This window comes from Xyrauchen texanus, chromosome 1 (genome assembly GCF_025860055.1).
Source record: "Xyrauchen texanus isolate HMW12.3.18 chromosome 1, RBS_HiC_50CHRs, whole genome shotgun sequence".
In the NCBI taxonomy this organism is placed as follows: Eukaryota; Metazoa; Chordata; class Actinopteri; order Cypriniformes; family Catostomidae; genus Xyrauchen; species Xyrauchen texanus.
In genome coordinates, this window is record NC_068276.1 from 20,079,960 (window position 1) to 20,092,818 (window position 12,859).

The window sequence follows — 12,859 nt, forward strand, 5'->3', positions numbered from 1 at the left end:
TCCATACACTCTTAATACACACTGTATCAAAAGTATAGCTACAAGACATAAACATTGTGCATGTTAACATGATTTACTTGCAAACCTTAATAGTGTAAAGGTAAATCCAATACTGGTATTACAGGGTTTTGTTTTCATGATGAAGATGTTGTAATATCAGATCAAACGTTACACCGATGAGCTTCATAAGCAATTTGATCGCACTTAAATCCTGTGAACACTTGCCTTGTGGCTATAATTTTGAAATGGTGTATATACAGGTGAAACTCGAAAAATTAGAATATCGTGCAAAAGTTCATTAATTTCAGTAATTCAACTTAAAAGGTGAAACTAATATATTATATAGACTCATTACAAGCAAAGTAAGATATTTCAAGCCTTTATTTGATATAATTTTGATGATTTTGGCTTACAGCTTATGAAAACCCCAAATTCAGAATCTCAGAAAAGTAGAATATTACATGAAATCAATAAAAAAAAAAGGATTTTAAATACAGAAATGTCGGTCCTCTGAAAAGTATAATCATGCATATGTACTCAGTACTTGGTTTGGGCCCCTTTTACATTAATTACTGCCTCAATGCGGCGTGGCATGGATGCTATCAGCCTGTGGCACTGCTGAGGTGTTATGGAAGACCAAGATGCTTCAATAGCGGCCTTCAGCTCTTCTGCATTGTTTGGTCTCATGTCTCTCATCTTTCTCTTGGCAATGCCCCATAGATTCTCTATGGGGTTCAGGTCAGGCGAGTTTGCTGGCCAATCAAGCACAGTAATACCATGGTCATTGAACCAGGTTTTGGTACTTTTGGCAGTGTGGGCAGGTGCCAAGTCCTGCTGGAAAATGAAGTCAGCATCTCCATAAAGCTTGTCTGCTGAAGGAAGCATGAAGTGCTCTAAAATGTCCCGGTAGACGGCTGCGTTGACTCTGGACTTAATAAAGCACAGTGGACCAACACCAGCCGATGACATGGCTCCCCAAACCAACACAGACTGTGGAAACTTCACACTGGACTTCAAGCATCTTGGATTGTGTGCCTCTCCATTCTTCCTCCAGACTCTGGGACCTTGGTTTCCAAATGAGATGCAAAATTTGCTCTCATCAGAAATGAGGACTTTGGACCACTGAGCAACAGACCAGTTCTTTTTTTCTTTAGCCCAGGTAAGACGTTTGACATTTGAAGCCCATGTCCAGGACCCGTCTGTGTGTGGTGGCTCTTGATGCAGTAACTCCAGCCTCAGTCCACTCCTTGTGAAGCTCCCCCACACATTTGAATGGCCTTGTCCTGACAATCCTCTCCAGGCTACGGTCATCCCTGCTGCTTGTGCACCTTTTTCTTCCACACTTTTCCCTTCCTCTTAACTTTCTATTAATGTGCTTTGATACAGCACTTTGAGAACATCCAACTTCTTTTGCAATTACCTTTTGAGGCTTTCCCTCCTTGTGGAGGGTGTCAATGATGTCAGGTCAGCAGTCTTCCCCATGATTGTGAATTCAACTGAACCAGACTGAGAGACCATTTAAAGGCTCAGGAACCCTTTGCAGGTGTTTAGCTGATTAGAGTGTGACACTTTGAGCCTACAATACTGAACCTTTTCACAATATTCAAATTTTCTGAGATTCTGAATTTGGGGTTTTCATAAGCTGTAAGCCATAATCATCAAAATTATATCAAATAAAGGCTTGAAATATCTTACTTTGCTTGTAATGAGTCTATATAATATATTAGTTTCACCTTTTAAGTTGAATTACTGAAATTAATGAACTTTTGCACGATATTCTAATTTTTCGAGTGTCACCTGTATATATATTAATGTTTATGGACTGGCCCCATTCACTACATTGCTGTGCTTTGGTGTGTCATATCACTCCACACTGTTTTCGTCTCACAAAATAATTAAAATTCTCAAATCAGTATTTCATGGACATATAATTGTCTAGAAGATAATGAAGTCAGTCAGTCAGTCATTATCACAAAATGAACCCTTTATGGTCCGTTTTATATATGTATTTAGGGTTTATTTAGCACAATTACTGGCTGTTTGTACATTATAATTTACATATTGTTAGGTCCATTCAGTTCATTGTGATATTAATACAAAATTTAATTTTAAGAAGTTGTTTACTTCAGGACAATCCAACACAGGTGTTCATTGTACTAAAGCAAACCATTTGAGAACCACTGCCCAACCTCACACATTGGCAAACAGCTGCTAATTATAATCGGTATTTCAGATTTTACTTTTTTTTTTTATTATTATTATTATTATCACATAGGTCAATGATTGAGTGCCTCCTAAATAGATTCACAGTCTGAACTTTTGAATCATATTAATTATTTTCATTGCTTACATTCACTAAGAGAGACTGCAGATGTACTTCACACACTGAATCAATAATGATTGTGTTTGCCTATTTGTGCAAATGCTGAACTAATATTAAAAGTTTAGAACATGATCCCTGTTCATATGTCACGGTCCATTCAGACCTTCTCATAAAAATGCATGTAGTTCCTGGAACAGCTTTATCTTTGTGTTTTTATCAATTAATCACCATTGTTTACGTTTGACAAAGTTTTAGCCTTCTCTTTGCCTGTAGACCAGTTTTGTTCCAGTATGTTCCACCAGAGGAATTACTGTTCAAATACGAATTACTATAATAATTTATTATCATAATACAGTGAGGTAAAAAAGTATTTGATCCCCTGCTGATATTGTACATTTGCCCACTGACAAAGAAATGATCCGTCTATAATTTAATGTAAATTTAATTTGAAAAGTGAGAGACAGAATAACTACCAAAAAATCCAGAAAAAAGCATATCAAAAATATTATAAATTGAATTGCATTTTAATGAGGGAAATAAGTATTCGACCCCCTCTCAATCAGAGAATTCTGGCTCCCAGGTGTCTTTTATACAGGTAACGAGCTGAGATTAGGAGCACACTCATAAAAGGAGTGCTGGAAACACTATGCTATCTAATTTATAATGGTTGTCGAATGCAACTAATTTGTACTAAACGTACAAAATCAGCAGGGGATCAAATACTTTTTTCCCCTCACTGTACATGCTAATTACATAGTTTTATATATAGTTTGAATAAGGATATCCAAAATGTGTCTTCATTTCTGGGATTAAAGTTAAAGTGCACCTGTTTAATGTATAAAGATGTATACAAAACCACAGCGGTTAAGGGTTTCAGTGATGCACTAAAGCAAATATATGCTGTGCCACTCTCAGTCCTCTCACTTGCACTCACCTGTGGTCAGTACATGGTGGGTTTTGTTCCACCACAGTCAGCGTGTCATCACATCCAGCTCCGAATAGTAGCATAATGGTAGTTGTCTATGGACAAATGCAGTTTTTCAAATAAATTAAGCCAATTTGGCAGTAAACATCAGCCGTTTAATCATTACTTTGGAGTAACTCAGCACTTCACCATGATTTATCTAGCATTTTAAAGTGTAATAGTATCTGATAGAGGTGATTATCAGTGGAACAAAAGTCACTAGGTACTGACCACAGGGCCACAGCTTATATTTGCTTTAGTGTGTCACTGAAACCCTTAACCGCTGTGGTTTTGTATGCATTTTTGTTTTACTAGGGATATTATTATTTGGTTGCCATGAGCAATAATCATAATCTTCAAAGTGAAATAAAAAGGATTAAGCTACATTAGCTAATACTTGTGCTCATCTTAACATTGTAAAATATTTGATATGCGATATTTAGGAGGGAAATTTATATTGCCCTCTTTCTCACACCATTATATGTACGGATATTTGATATGCTAAATTTAGAGTCTCAAAATATGTGAGCTACGAACTAAATTAAACTGTCCTTATTGTATATTATTACGAAATGAAATGTATAATGGAATTAGTTGCATTCGACAACCATTATAAATTAGATAAATGACAAATAAATAGATTATTTGTCTTAATGGATTCTCCACCATTAAAATTGTCTGCTCACAATTTCTACTGTAAGGAATTAGCTTTAATAAGTGAATTATGATTAATTCACTTATTGGAGTGATATTATTTTCATGGCTTATTGAAAATAATATCACATGTATTGGGTACAGCTTTGAAGCAAAATCTTTTGGAAACAGGGATGAGATTATTTATCAAAATATACCACAATCAATCATCTTTGAACACAGAAACTTTATAACTGTTCTAAACATAAATCTAATCTAACACATATATACATGAGACAGGTTGGTGAAAAGTGACAGAATGTGAGATAAATTATCAGTACAGTGAAAATGAACTTTATGGAGTCTGTTGACAATACCTTAAGAACCATTTATTCTTCTTTGAGTCTACATCGATTTTCTATCAAAATTACCCAAATTATTTAATTAATACACCAGCAATTTGAGCACAATATTGGAGATGTACTTGCATGTCTTTGTGGTGTTTCCTTGCTTTGAAGTGCTCATGGGTGTGTGAACCATAGAGAGTGACACGTTTCTCGGGACGTCGAGTCCCGAGCTTCCTTGGACCTCACATAGCATGGACCTGGCAGTCAGCGGAGCGACCAGATGAGAGAAGAGAGCACGTTCTTCCAGTTTGGAAATATTTGTACTGAAATTGGCCGCATCCCCCAAAGGTGTCCTGCGCCAATCAGAAGTGACTTTTCAGAGTCACACGGTCTTTTCACAGTTAATTTATGGTTCTTTGTTTCAGATTCTTACAAATCTCCCGCTCAAAAATAGTGCATATTTAATCATGAACTTTTATATCTTGAGAATGGTACAAGAGACATATTCGTTGTCATCAGCTTTTTCTGCATACGCCAGCAAACGCTTACATACTAAACATGATGTTTTTTTTTATGGATATTATGCGTCTAGGTAACAAAACATGAAAATCTCTGGTTACAAAATAATACTGGTTAATTCTTTGGTTATCCAACATGGATGAAACATTACACACATTTTAAAGAGGTACATCATGCTATAATCATTAATTTTTCAGTTATACAAGTTACAACAGTTCAAAGAAAATTTCAGGATTACCTAGCAAGTCTAGGTCTTGTATAAATCGTGGATTTAAAAGCATTCTGTACATTTTAGAAGGCTAAATCGGTAAAGTACTGTGACTTTGTTTAAAATTATCCTGGATTAATATGAAATGTCTTCGTATTCGAGTCGTGCTAATCTGATGGTCTTTTGGAAACCTTTCAAGGAAAAGTTCAGGAGGTCCATTACTTTATGATGCTGAGGAATTCCAAGATTAAAAGGGTAAATCCTAGATTCAAATCATGTAGTTTCAATTCTTCTGCATGTATAATACAACAACATGCATACAGAAAGACACAAGCAGACAAGTGCTTGTGCTGTCACAAGGCTCATTCAAACAAGAGGGATCAGTGCTTTGTAGAGGTAATGATAGAAAATCAGAGAAACAGCTTCTGGACAGTAGTGTAGTTCCCACCTATCTTTCTTAGGATTTTGCCTATGCCTACCTGAAATACACACAGTTGAAGCCAGAATTTAAATATACCGTAGCCAAATACATTTAAACTCAGTGTTTCACAATTCCTGACATTTAATCGTAGAAAACATTCCCTGTCATAGGTCAGTTAAGATCACTTCTTTATTTTAAGAATGTAAAATGTCAGAATAATAGTAGAGAGAATTATTAATTTCAGCTTTTATTTCTTTCATCACATTCCCAGTATGTCAAACGTTTACATAAACTTTGTTAGTATTTGGTAGCATTGACTTTAAATTGTTTTACTGGGGTCAAAAGTTTTGGGTAGCCTTCCACAAGCTTCTCACAATAAGTTGCTGGAAATTTGGCCCATTCCTCCAGACTGGTGTAACTTTATGGAGGCCCAAACCTGCATAAATAATAAATTAATAAATATAATAATAAAAAAATAAATAAAGGAATAAATGTCTTGACAAAACAAATATAATTAGTTTTTAATTAAATGTATTCCTGAATTTATTATTGTATGACTTTTTTCCTTTATTATTTTCTATATTTATTTTTACATTTATTTTTATTATTTTTAGCTTTTAATTATTTATTCATTTATTTTGCATATTTTTTATTTACGTGTTAATTTATTTTTTATATTAATATATTCCCACATATATTTATTTCCATATTTATATATTCCCATATATATTTATTTATTTATTAATGTATTTATTTGTACTTTTCTGTGTGCAACATGTAAATGAGGGAGGCGGTCCTTGTGGAGCTCCAGTGCATCATTGGTTAAGAGCTCAATAGCACTTATCGGAAGCAGATGGACGTCCCACCTCAGCACCTTCTGACTCGCACAGATTTTGAATATGCAGGGAAACGTTTTGCAGAGAGTTTAACAACCAGGATGTGCTTCGACATTCATACCGGCCTACAGCTCTCCTAAAACATCAATAAGCACCTCTACTCTAAATGAAACAGTCATTTGATGTGTGGTTATCGATTTCATTCGCAAGTTGCGCAACTCTCTTGATTTTTTTTATTTTTTTATTGCAGATGCATACATACATAAACGATCAGGGAAATGAAGCATGGTTGTATCTTTTACAATGAACAATCATAACAACAGAAATCAATATTATGGATTTGCGGACATCAAAATATGAAGTTATATACACAGAAAAAAAAAAGAAAAGCATAAAGGTTAAATCATATAATTTATGAAACTTGCTCATTTTGTGGATTTGTTTTAGAAACAGCTCCCCATTTATTTTGTGATTGTAGTATAACCAATAAATCTTGGATTGTCTTAAGCTCTTATGTTTTTAGCCCCACAAACAGCTTTAGTTTACACAATATGGCCATGACCTGACGTCACATCAAAACAAGTCAAGAGTAATCGAGCACACGCTTCAATCTACAATAAACCAATGGTGAGCAGGACCCGCCCACATCATTATCATACAAGAGACAGAAATGTAAGAATAAATACAAAAATAAATGTGGGAATATTTAAATATAGAAATAAATACATGTGGGAATAAATCAATATAAAAATAAATGAATGCATAAATAAATAATAAAAAAAACTAATGAAAGAATAAAAAAGTTTTAAAGAATAAAAATAAAAAGAGAAAATAATAAATAAAGGAAAAAAGTCATACAAAAATAAATTCAGGAATAACTTTAATTAAAAAATAATTATATTTGTTTTATCAAAACATTTATTCCTTTATTTTCTTATTATTACATTTATTTATTTATGTATTTATTTATTACTTTGGCATGTTTTGTCCTCCATATAACTGAATCAGATTTGTAGGACTCCTAGTTTGCACACACATTTTCAGTTCTGCCAACAGTATTTTTTATTTTTTTTTCGGATTGAGGTCAGGGCTTTAAGAAACCATGGTTCCCTTATAACTCAGTACACTTGACATTGCATTTGTTAACGCATATGGGGAGTGCTTTCTTACACGACCTAGTTGAAACCTCTCTACAATAACAGCAATATTGTAATATTGGCTTTGGTGTTTGAGCCCCTCCTGTTTTAACGCAAAGCTGTCCACTATAAAAGCAGGTACACAAACACCATTTCCTCAGAATTTCTTCCCTCAAGACAGCAATCATCTCTAGTCTAGAAGCCCTCTACCCTTCGGCATCGAAATACACATGTCAGTTGGCAGAATCTTCACAGCAACGAAAAGACTCTTCGCTCCCCTACAGTGCTCCGGCGAACATCACTCCGCCTCAACGCTGGACGCTTCACTGGTGAACAGACCTCATCATCCTGATTCCCCACAGTGCTTCTGCAGGTGTTGTGTATCCTTACAAAGCTATTGTGTGTTGTGTGAAATATAAATATTTATATATCTAAAAGAGTCGCTTACGTGCTCACGTCTTTTTAAAAATGTCCTAAAATATTTCCTTGTGTGAGAGGGACATCCTGCCATCAGATCAGTATGAGAGCTGCATTTACTGTCTGGGCCACATCCATGCAGAGTCTGCTCTCATGGAGACCAATTTCCTCACTGCAAAGTCACGAGTCTCAAGATGCTTTGATCGCAAATCGCCCTCGTTCAGAGCCCTCCCAGCAGCCTCTTCTGTGATACCCGAGGATTCACATGAGGAGGCATGGCGGGGTCGCGAGGTTGAGCAGGATGAATTTGAGGTGGTCCTCTTGCCGGCACAAGCCCCGCGAGCCCCTCAATCTCAATGAGGCGCATCTTTGCTGATACGCCATGTGCGAGATGAGCTCCGGCCCTCTGAAAGAGCACATGGCCTTGTCTCGTTCAGCGGTTCTGATGCTGGGGATGTCTCTCGCTGGATCAGGCGACTGGTCCGTGGATGTTGCTGCCGCGCACACGCCACTGACAGGGAGAAGTTCTGTGTCCTTTCAAGGGCAATCGAAGAGCTTAACCTCGAGTGGTCTTCCCCAGAGGAACCTGAACAGTCTCACCTCAATGAATGGTTTCTGTAGTCCGGACACCGTCAAGCACCCGCATTCTGCAAATCTGCCCCATTGACTGTCGAAGTCCTAATGCGTGCCCTTCTCAGCAGGCTCTCACCATCCTCTCTAATGTAGGGAAGATAATGGTTATGCCCAACTACCCTCTGTGGAGGAGACGGTAACGGCACACCTCTGCCCAGCGAGAAACAGGGCGTGGAAATCACGCCCCATACATCGTTCCAAGCCGTGTCTACAGACGTCCACACTGGCTGGAGAAGCTTACTCAGCAGCAGGCCAAGCTGGTTCAGCACTCCATGCAATGATGGTGCTCCAGGTATTTCAAGCCTAGCTCCTCAAGCAAATAGGCAAGCAAGGCTTTGATCCAGAGCTCCGCGCCACTACAGACCTGTAGACTTGCCACAAAACTCACTGTCAGGCCATTGAAAAGTCCATGGGCAACATGGTAGTTCTAGATCAATATGTATGGCTAACCCTCACAGAAATTATTGATAATGAAAAAGCCACTCTGTTGGATGCTCCAGTGTCTCCTGAAGGCCTCTTTGGTGGCTCTGTAATTACATTTGCTGAGTGTTACGTCAAGACCCAGCAGCAATCACAGGCTATGAAACACTTTATGAGTATATCAGCCGGTTCGCCCTCTTTTTCGAGCCAGCACCTGACTAAAAGCCCCATACATGCTGCCTCAGTGCCGGCCCTGACGCCACCAGTGAGGCCACGCAAGCCATGGTCCAAACGGAAGCAGCCATATCAGCGCCTACCTCACATATTCGTGATGCACCCATTCATAATGTTTACTCGGAAACAGATCTTATTGCACATCCATACTCGGGACTGATTTGTGATTAACTTATTTGCGTTAATAGATCTAAATGACATGTACTTCATGAACCAATTGCATCACATTACAGGTGGCTTTTTAGATTTGCATTTGAGGGAAATTTGTATCAATTTTAAGTCATTCTTTTCAGTCTGTCTCTGGCTCCCCGCATGTTCATGAAATGCATAGATGCAGCACTCGCCCCATTTAAAATGAATGGTGTGTGTTTTGAATTACCTCAGCGACTGGTTATGACCAGCCAATAAGAGGCACTACTGACTGAACACAGAGACTTACTGCTTTGCATATGGAAAATCTGGTCTAATGTCAACTGGTGAAAAGCACACTTTTCAGTAAATCTCCCAGACAGTAAATCTCCTTTCTAGGAGTTTAAGCGTGTGCACTTCATGAACGAGCATGTACAGACCATTCTTCGGTGTCGGTTTCAGTTCAAACAAAAAAAAAAACATTACCACTGAAGTAATTTCATTTTCCTGTGCATTGTGGTTACTCTAGCACCATGGACAGCGCCAGCCCTTTACTAACAAGGTGTTATGCTGTGTCCATTTTTCAGAAAGAAAGTGCTGACCTCAAACGTATACAACATAGGTGGGGTGCGGTGTGTAATGGATTTCATTCAACAAAGCAAAGCGCATTGGAGAGATTGCTTTGACCAAACAGACTGGCAATTGATTTTTCAAGTATGCGACAATGTTCATGATATTACAGACACTATCACGTCTTATTTAAATTTTTGTGAGAACAATTGTGTTCAAACCAAAACAGTATGTATATACCCAAATAACAAGTGGTTTACTAAAGATCTTAAATTATGCCTTAATGAGAAAAGGGTGGCTTTTTTGAAGGGTGATAAGGAATTGATAGATAGAACAATAGATAACTTGGGGTGACAATTAAAAGTGCTAAACTTGAATATAAGAATAACATTTTTAAGGGTAATGCAAAGCAGGCATTGGAGGATCTGAATTTTATGATGGGAAGAAAGGGGAAGAAAATTAACCCCACTCCTTCATATAATGCATGTTTTGCAGATGATTTAAATGTATTTTTAGTAGGTTTGATACTGGTGAATGTATAACTATTAGGGTTTGCTCTGAAATTCCTTTATATGAGAATATTACCCTGAAAGAATATGAGATTGCATATTGTTTGTCTCGTATTAAGCCTAATAAGGCACCTGGACCTGATGTGCTGAATGGGGGTGTACTGAAAGACTGTATTTATCAATTGACTGGGGTTTTACCCAACTATTCCAGCTTTTGTTAAATGCAAGAACAGAACCAAATTTATGGAAAATATCTACTGTTGTTCCCAAACCAAAAAAACAGGAGCTAAACAGTTAAAGGATTTTAGACCCATTGCCCTCGCATCTGTATTGGGAAAATGCATGGAAAGAGTAATCATGGGTCATTTAATGAATTCTGTGAGTGACTTTCTAGATCAATTGCAATTTGCATATAGAAAACCTAGAGGTACTGATGATGCAGTTAACTTTATATAATTCAGTTGCTGAACATGTACAACAAACTACGCTAGGATTTTGTTTTTAGACTTGACGTCAGCTTTTAACACAACAATGATCCATATTCTTTTTCGGTGATTGATTAATTTGGGGGTTAACGGGCGATTTATTTGGTGGATTAAAGATTTCCTTTCTAAACGTCCACAAAGAGTGGTTGTTAATGGCAACATGTCTGGAACAACAATTTTAAACACAGGAGCCCCACAAGGAGCAATTTTATCACCGTTAATCTTTTCTTTGTATATTAATGAGGCCTTGCACATACCAAGAGCACATAAAAGCCCTTTTTGAGTGCTGTCATCTCTTTGAGTGCAGTTGTGATAAATGTGGATAAAACACAATAATTGGTAATTACTGGATATACAGTCAGGTCCATAAATATTGGGACATCGACACAATTCTAATATTTTTGGCTCTATACACCCCCACAATGGATTTGAAATGAAACGAACAAGATGTGCTTTAACTGCAGACTTTCAGCTTTAATTTGAGGGTATTTACATCCAAATCAGGTGAACGGTGTAGGAATTACAACAGTTTGTATATGTGCCTCCCACTTTTTAAGGGACCAAAAGTAATGGGACAATTGGCTGCTCAGCTGTTCCATGGCCAGGTGTGTGTTATTCCCTCATTATCCCATTTACAAGGAGCAGATAAAAGGTACAGAGTTAATTTCAAGTGTGCTATTTGCATTTGGAATCTGTTGCTGTCAACTCTCAATATCAGATCCAAAGAGCTGTCACTATCAGTGAAGCAAGCCATCATTAGGCTGAAAAATCAAAACAAACCCATCAGAGAGATAGCAAAAACATTAGGTGTGGCCAAATCAACTGTTTGGAACATTCCTAAAAAGAAAGAACGCACCGGTGAGCTCAGCAACACCAAAAGACCCGAAAGACCACGGAAAACAACTGTGGTGGATGACCGAAGAATTCTTTCCATGGTGAAGAAAACACCCTTCACAACAGTTGGCCAGATCAAGAACACTCTCCAGGAGGTAGGTGTATGTGTGTCAAAGTCAACAATCAAGAGAAGACTTCACCAGAGTGAATACAGAGGGTTCACCACAAGATGTAAACCATTGGTGAGCCTCAAAAACAGGAAGGCCAGATTAGAGTTTGCCAAACAACATCTAAAAAAGCCTTCACAGTTCTGGAACAACATCCTATGGACCGATGAGACAAAGATCATCTTGTACCAGAGTGACGTATGGTTGCCAATGGAACTGGTTCTCTTGTATTTATTGATGATGTGACTGCTGACAAAAGCAGCAGGATGAATTCTGAAGTGTTTCGGGCAATATTATCTTCGTGCCAAAACAGGCGGGGCTCAAACACCATAGCCAATATTACAATATTGTAGAGAGGTTTCAACAAGGTCATATAAGAAGGCACTCGCCATAATCGTTAATAAATGCAATGTCTTGTTCCCTTTGTCTTAGGGAACCAAGGCTACGTACCTAACAAAGGCATATTACTACAGTAAAATTGTAGTAGTAACCATGGTTAATTGGGTGGTAACTATGTTTTAACTAAATACCATAGTTAAATTATAGTTTATGTACTGAAACCATGGTTAATTTTTGCAAGAATCTAAATCCTTGTGGTGGCGTAGTGACTTGCCTCAATCCGGGTTGTGGAGGAGGAATCTCTGTGTCTGAGACCGTCAATCCGAGCATTTTATCACATGGCTTGTTTAGCACGTTGCCGCGGATCCACGTGTGGAGGCTTCACGCTATTCTCTGCGCCATCCATGCACAACACACTACACGCCCCACCGAGAGTGAGAACCACATTATGGCGACCACGAGGAGGTTAACCCAACATGACTCTACCTACCCTAGCAACCGGGCCAATTAGTTGCTTAGGAAGCCTGACTGGAGTCACTCAGCATGCCCTGGATTTGAACATGTGACTCCAGGTGTAGTAGTCAGCGTCTATACTTGCTGAGCTACCCAAGTCCCTATTACAAAGGTTCTTAAGACTTTTACATTGCCAAAAAACATTGAGGGCATAAATAAATAACACAGGTTAATGAAAATTCAGAAAATCTGCCTTATTCACCTCTAGGCACCTCTACTATA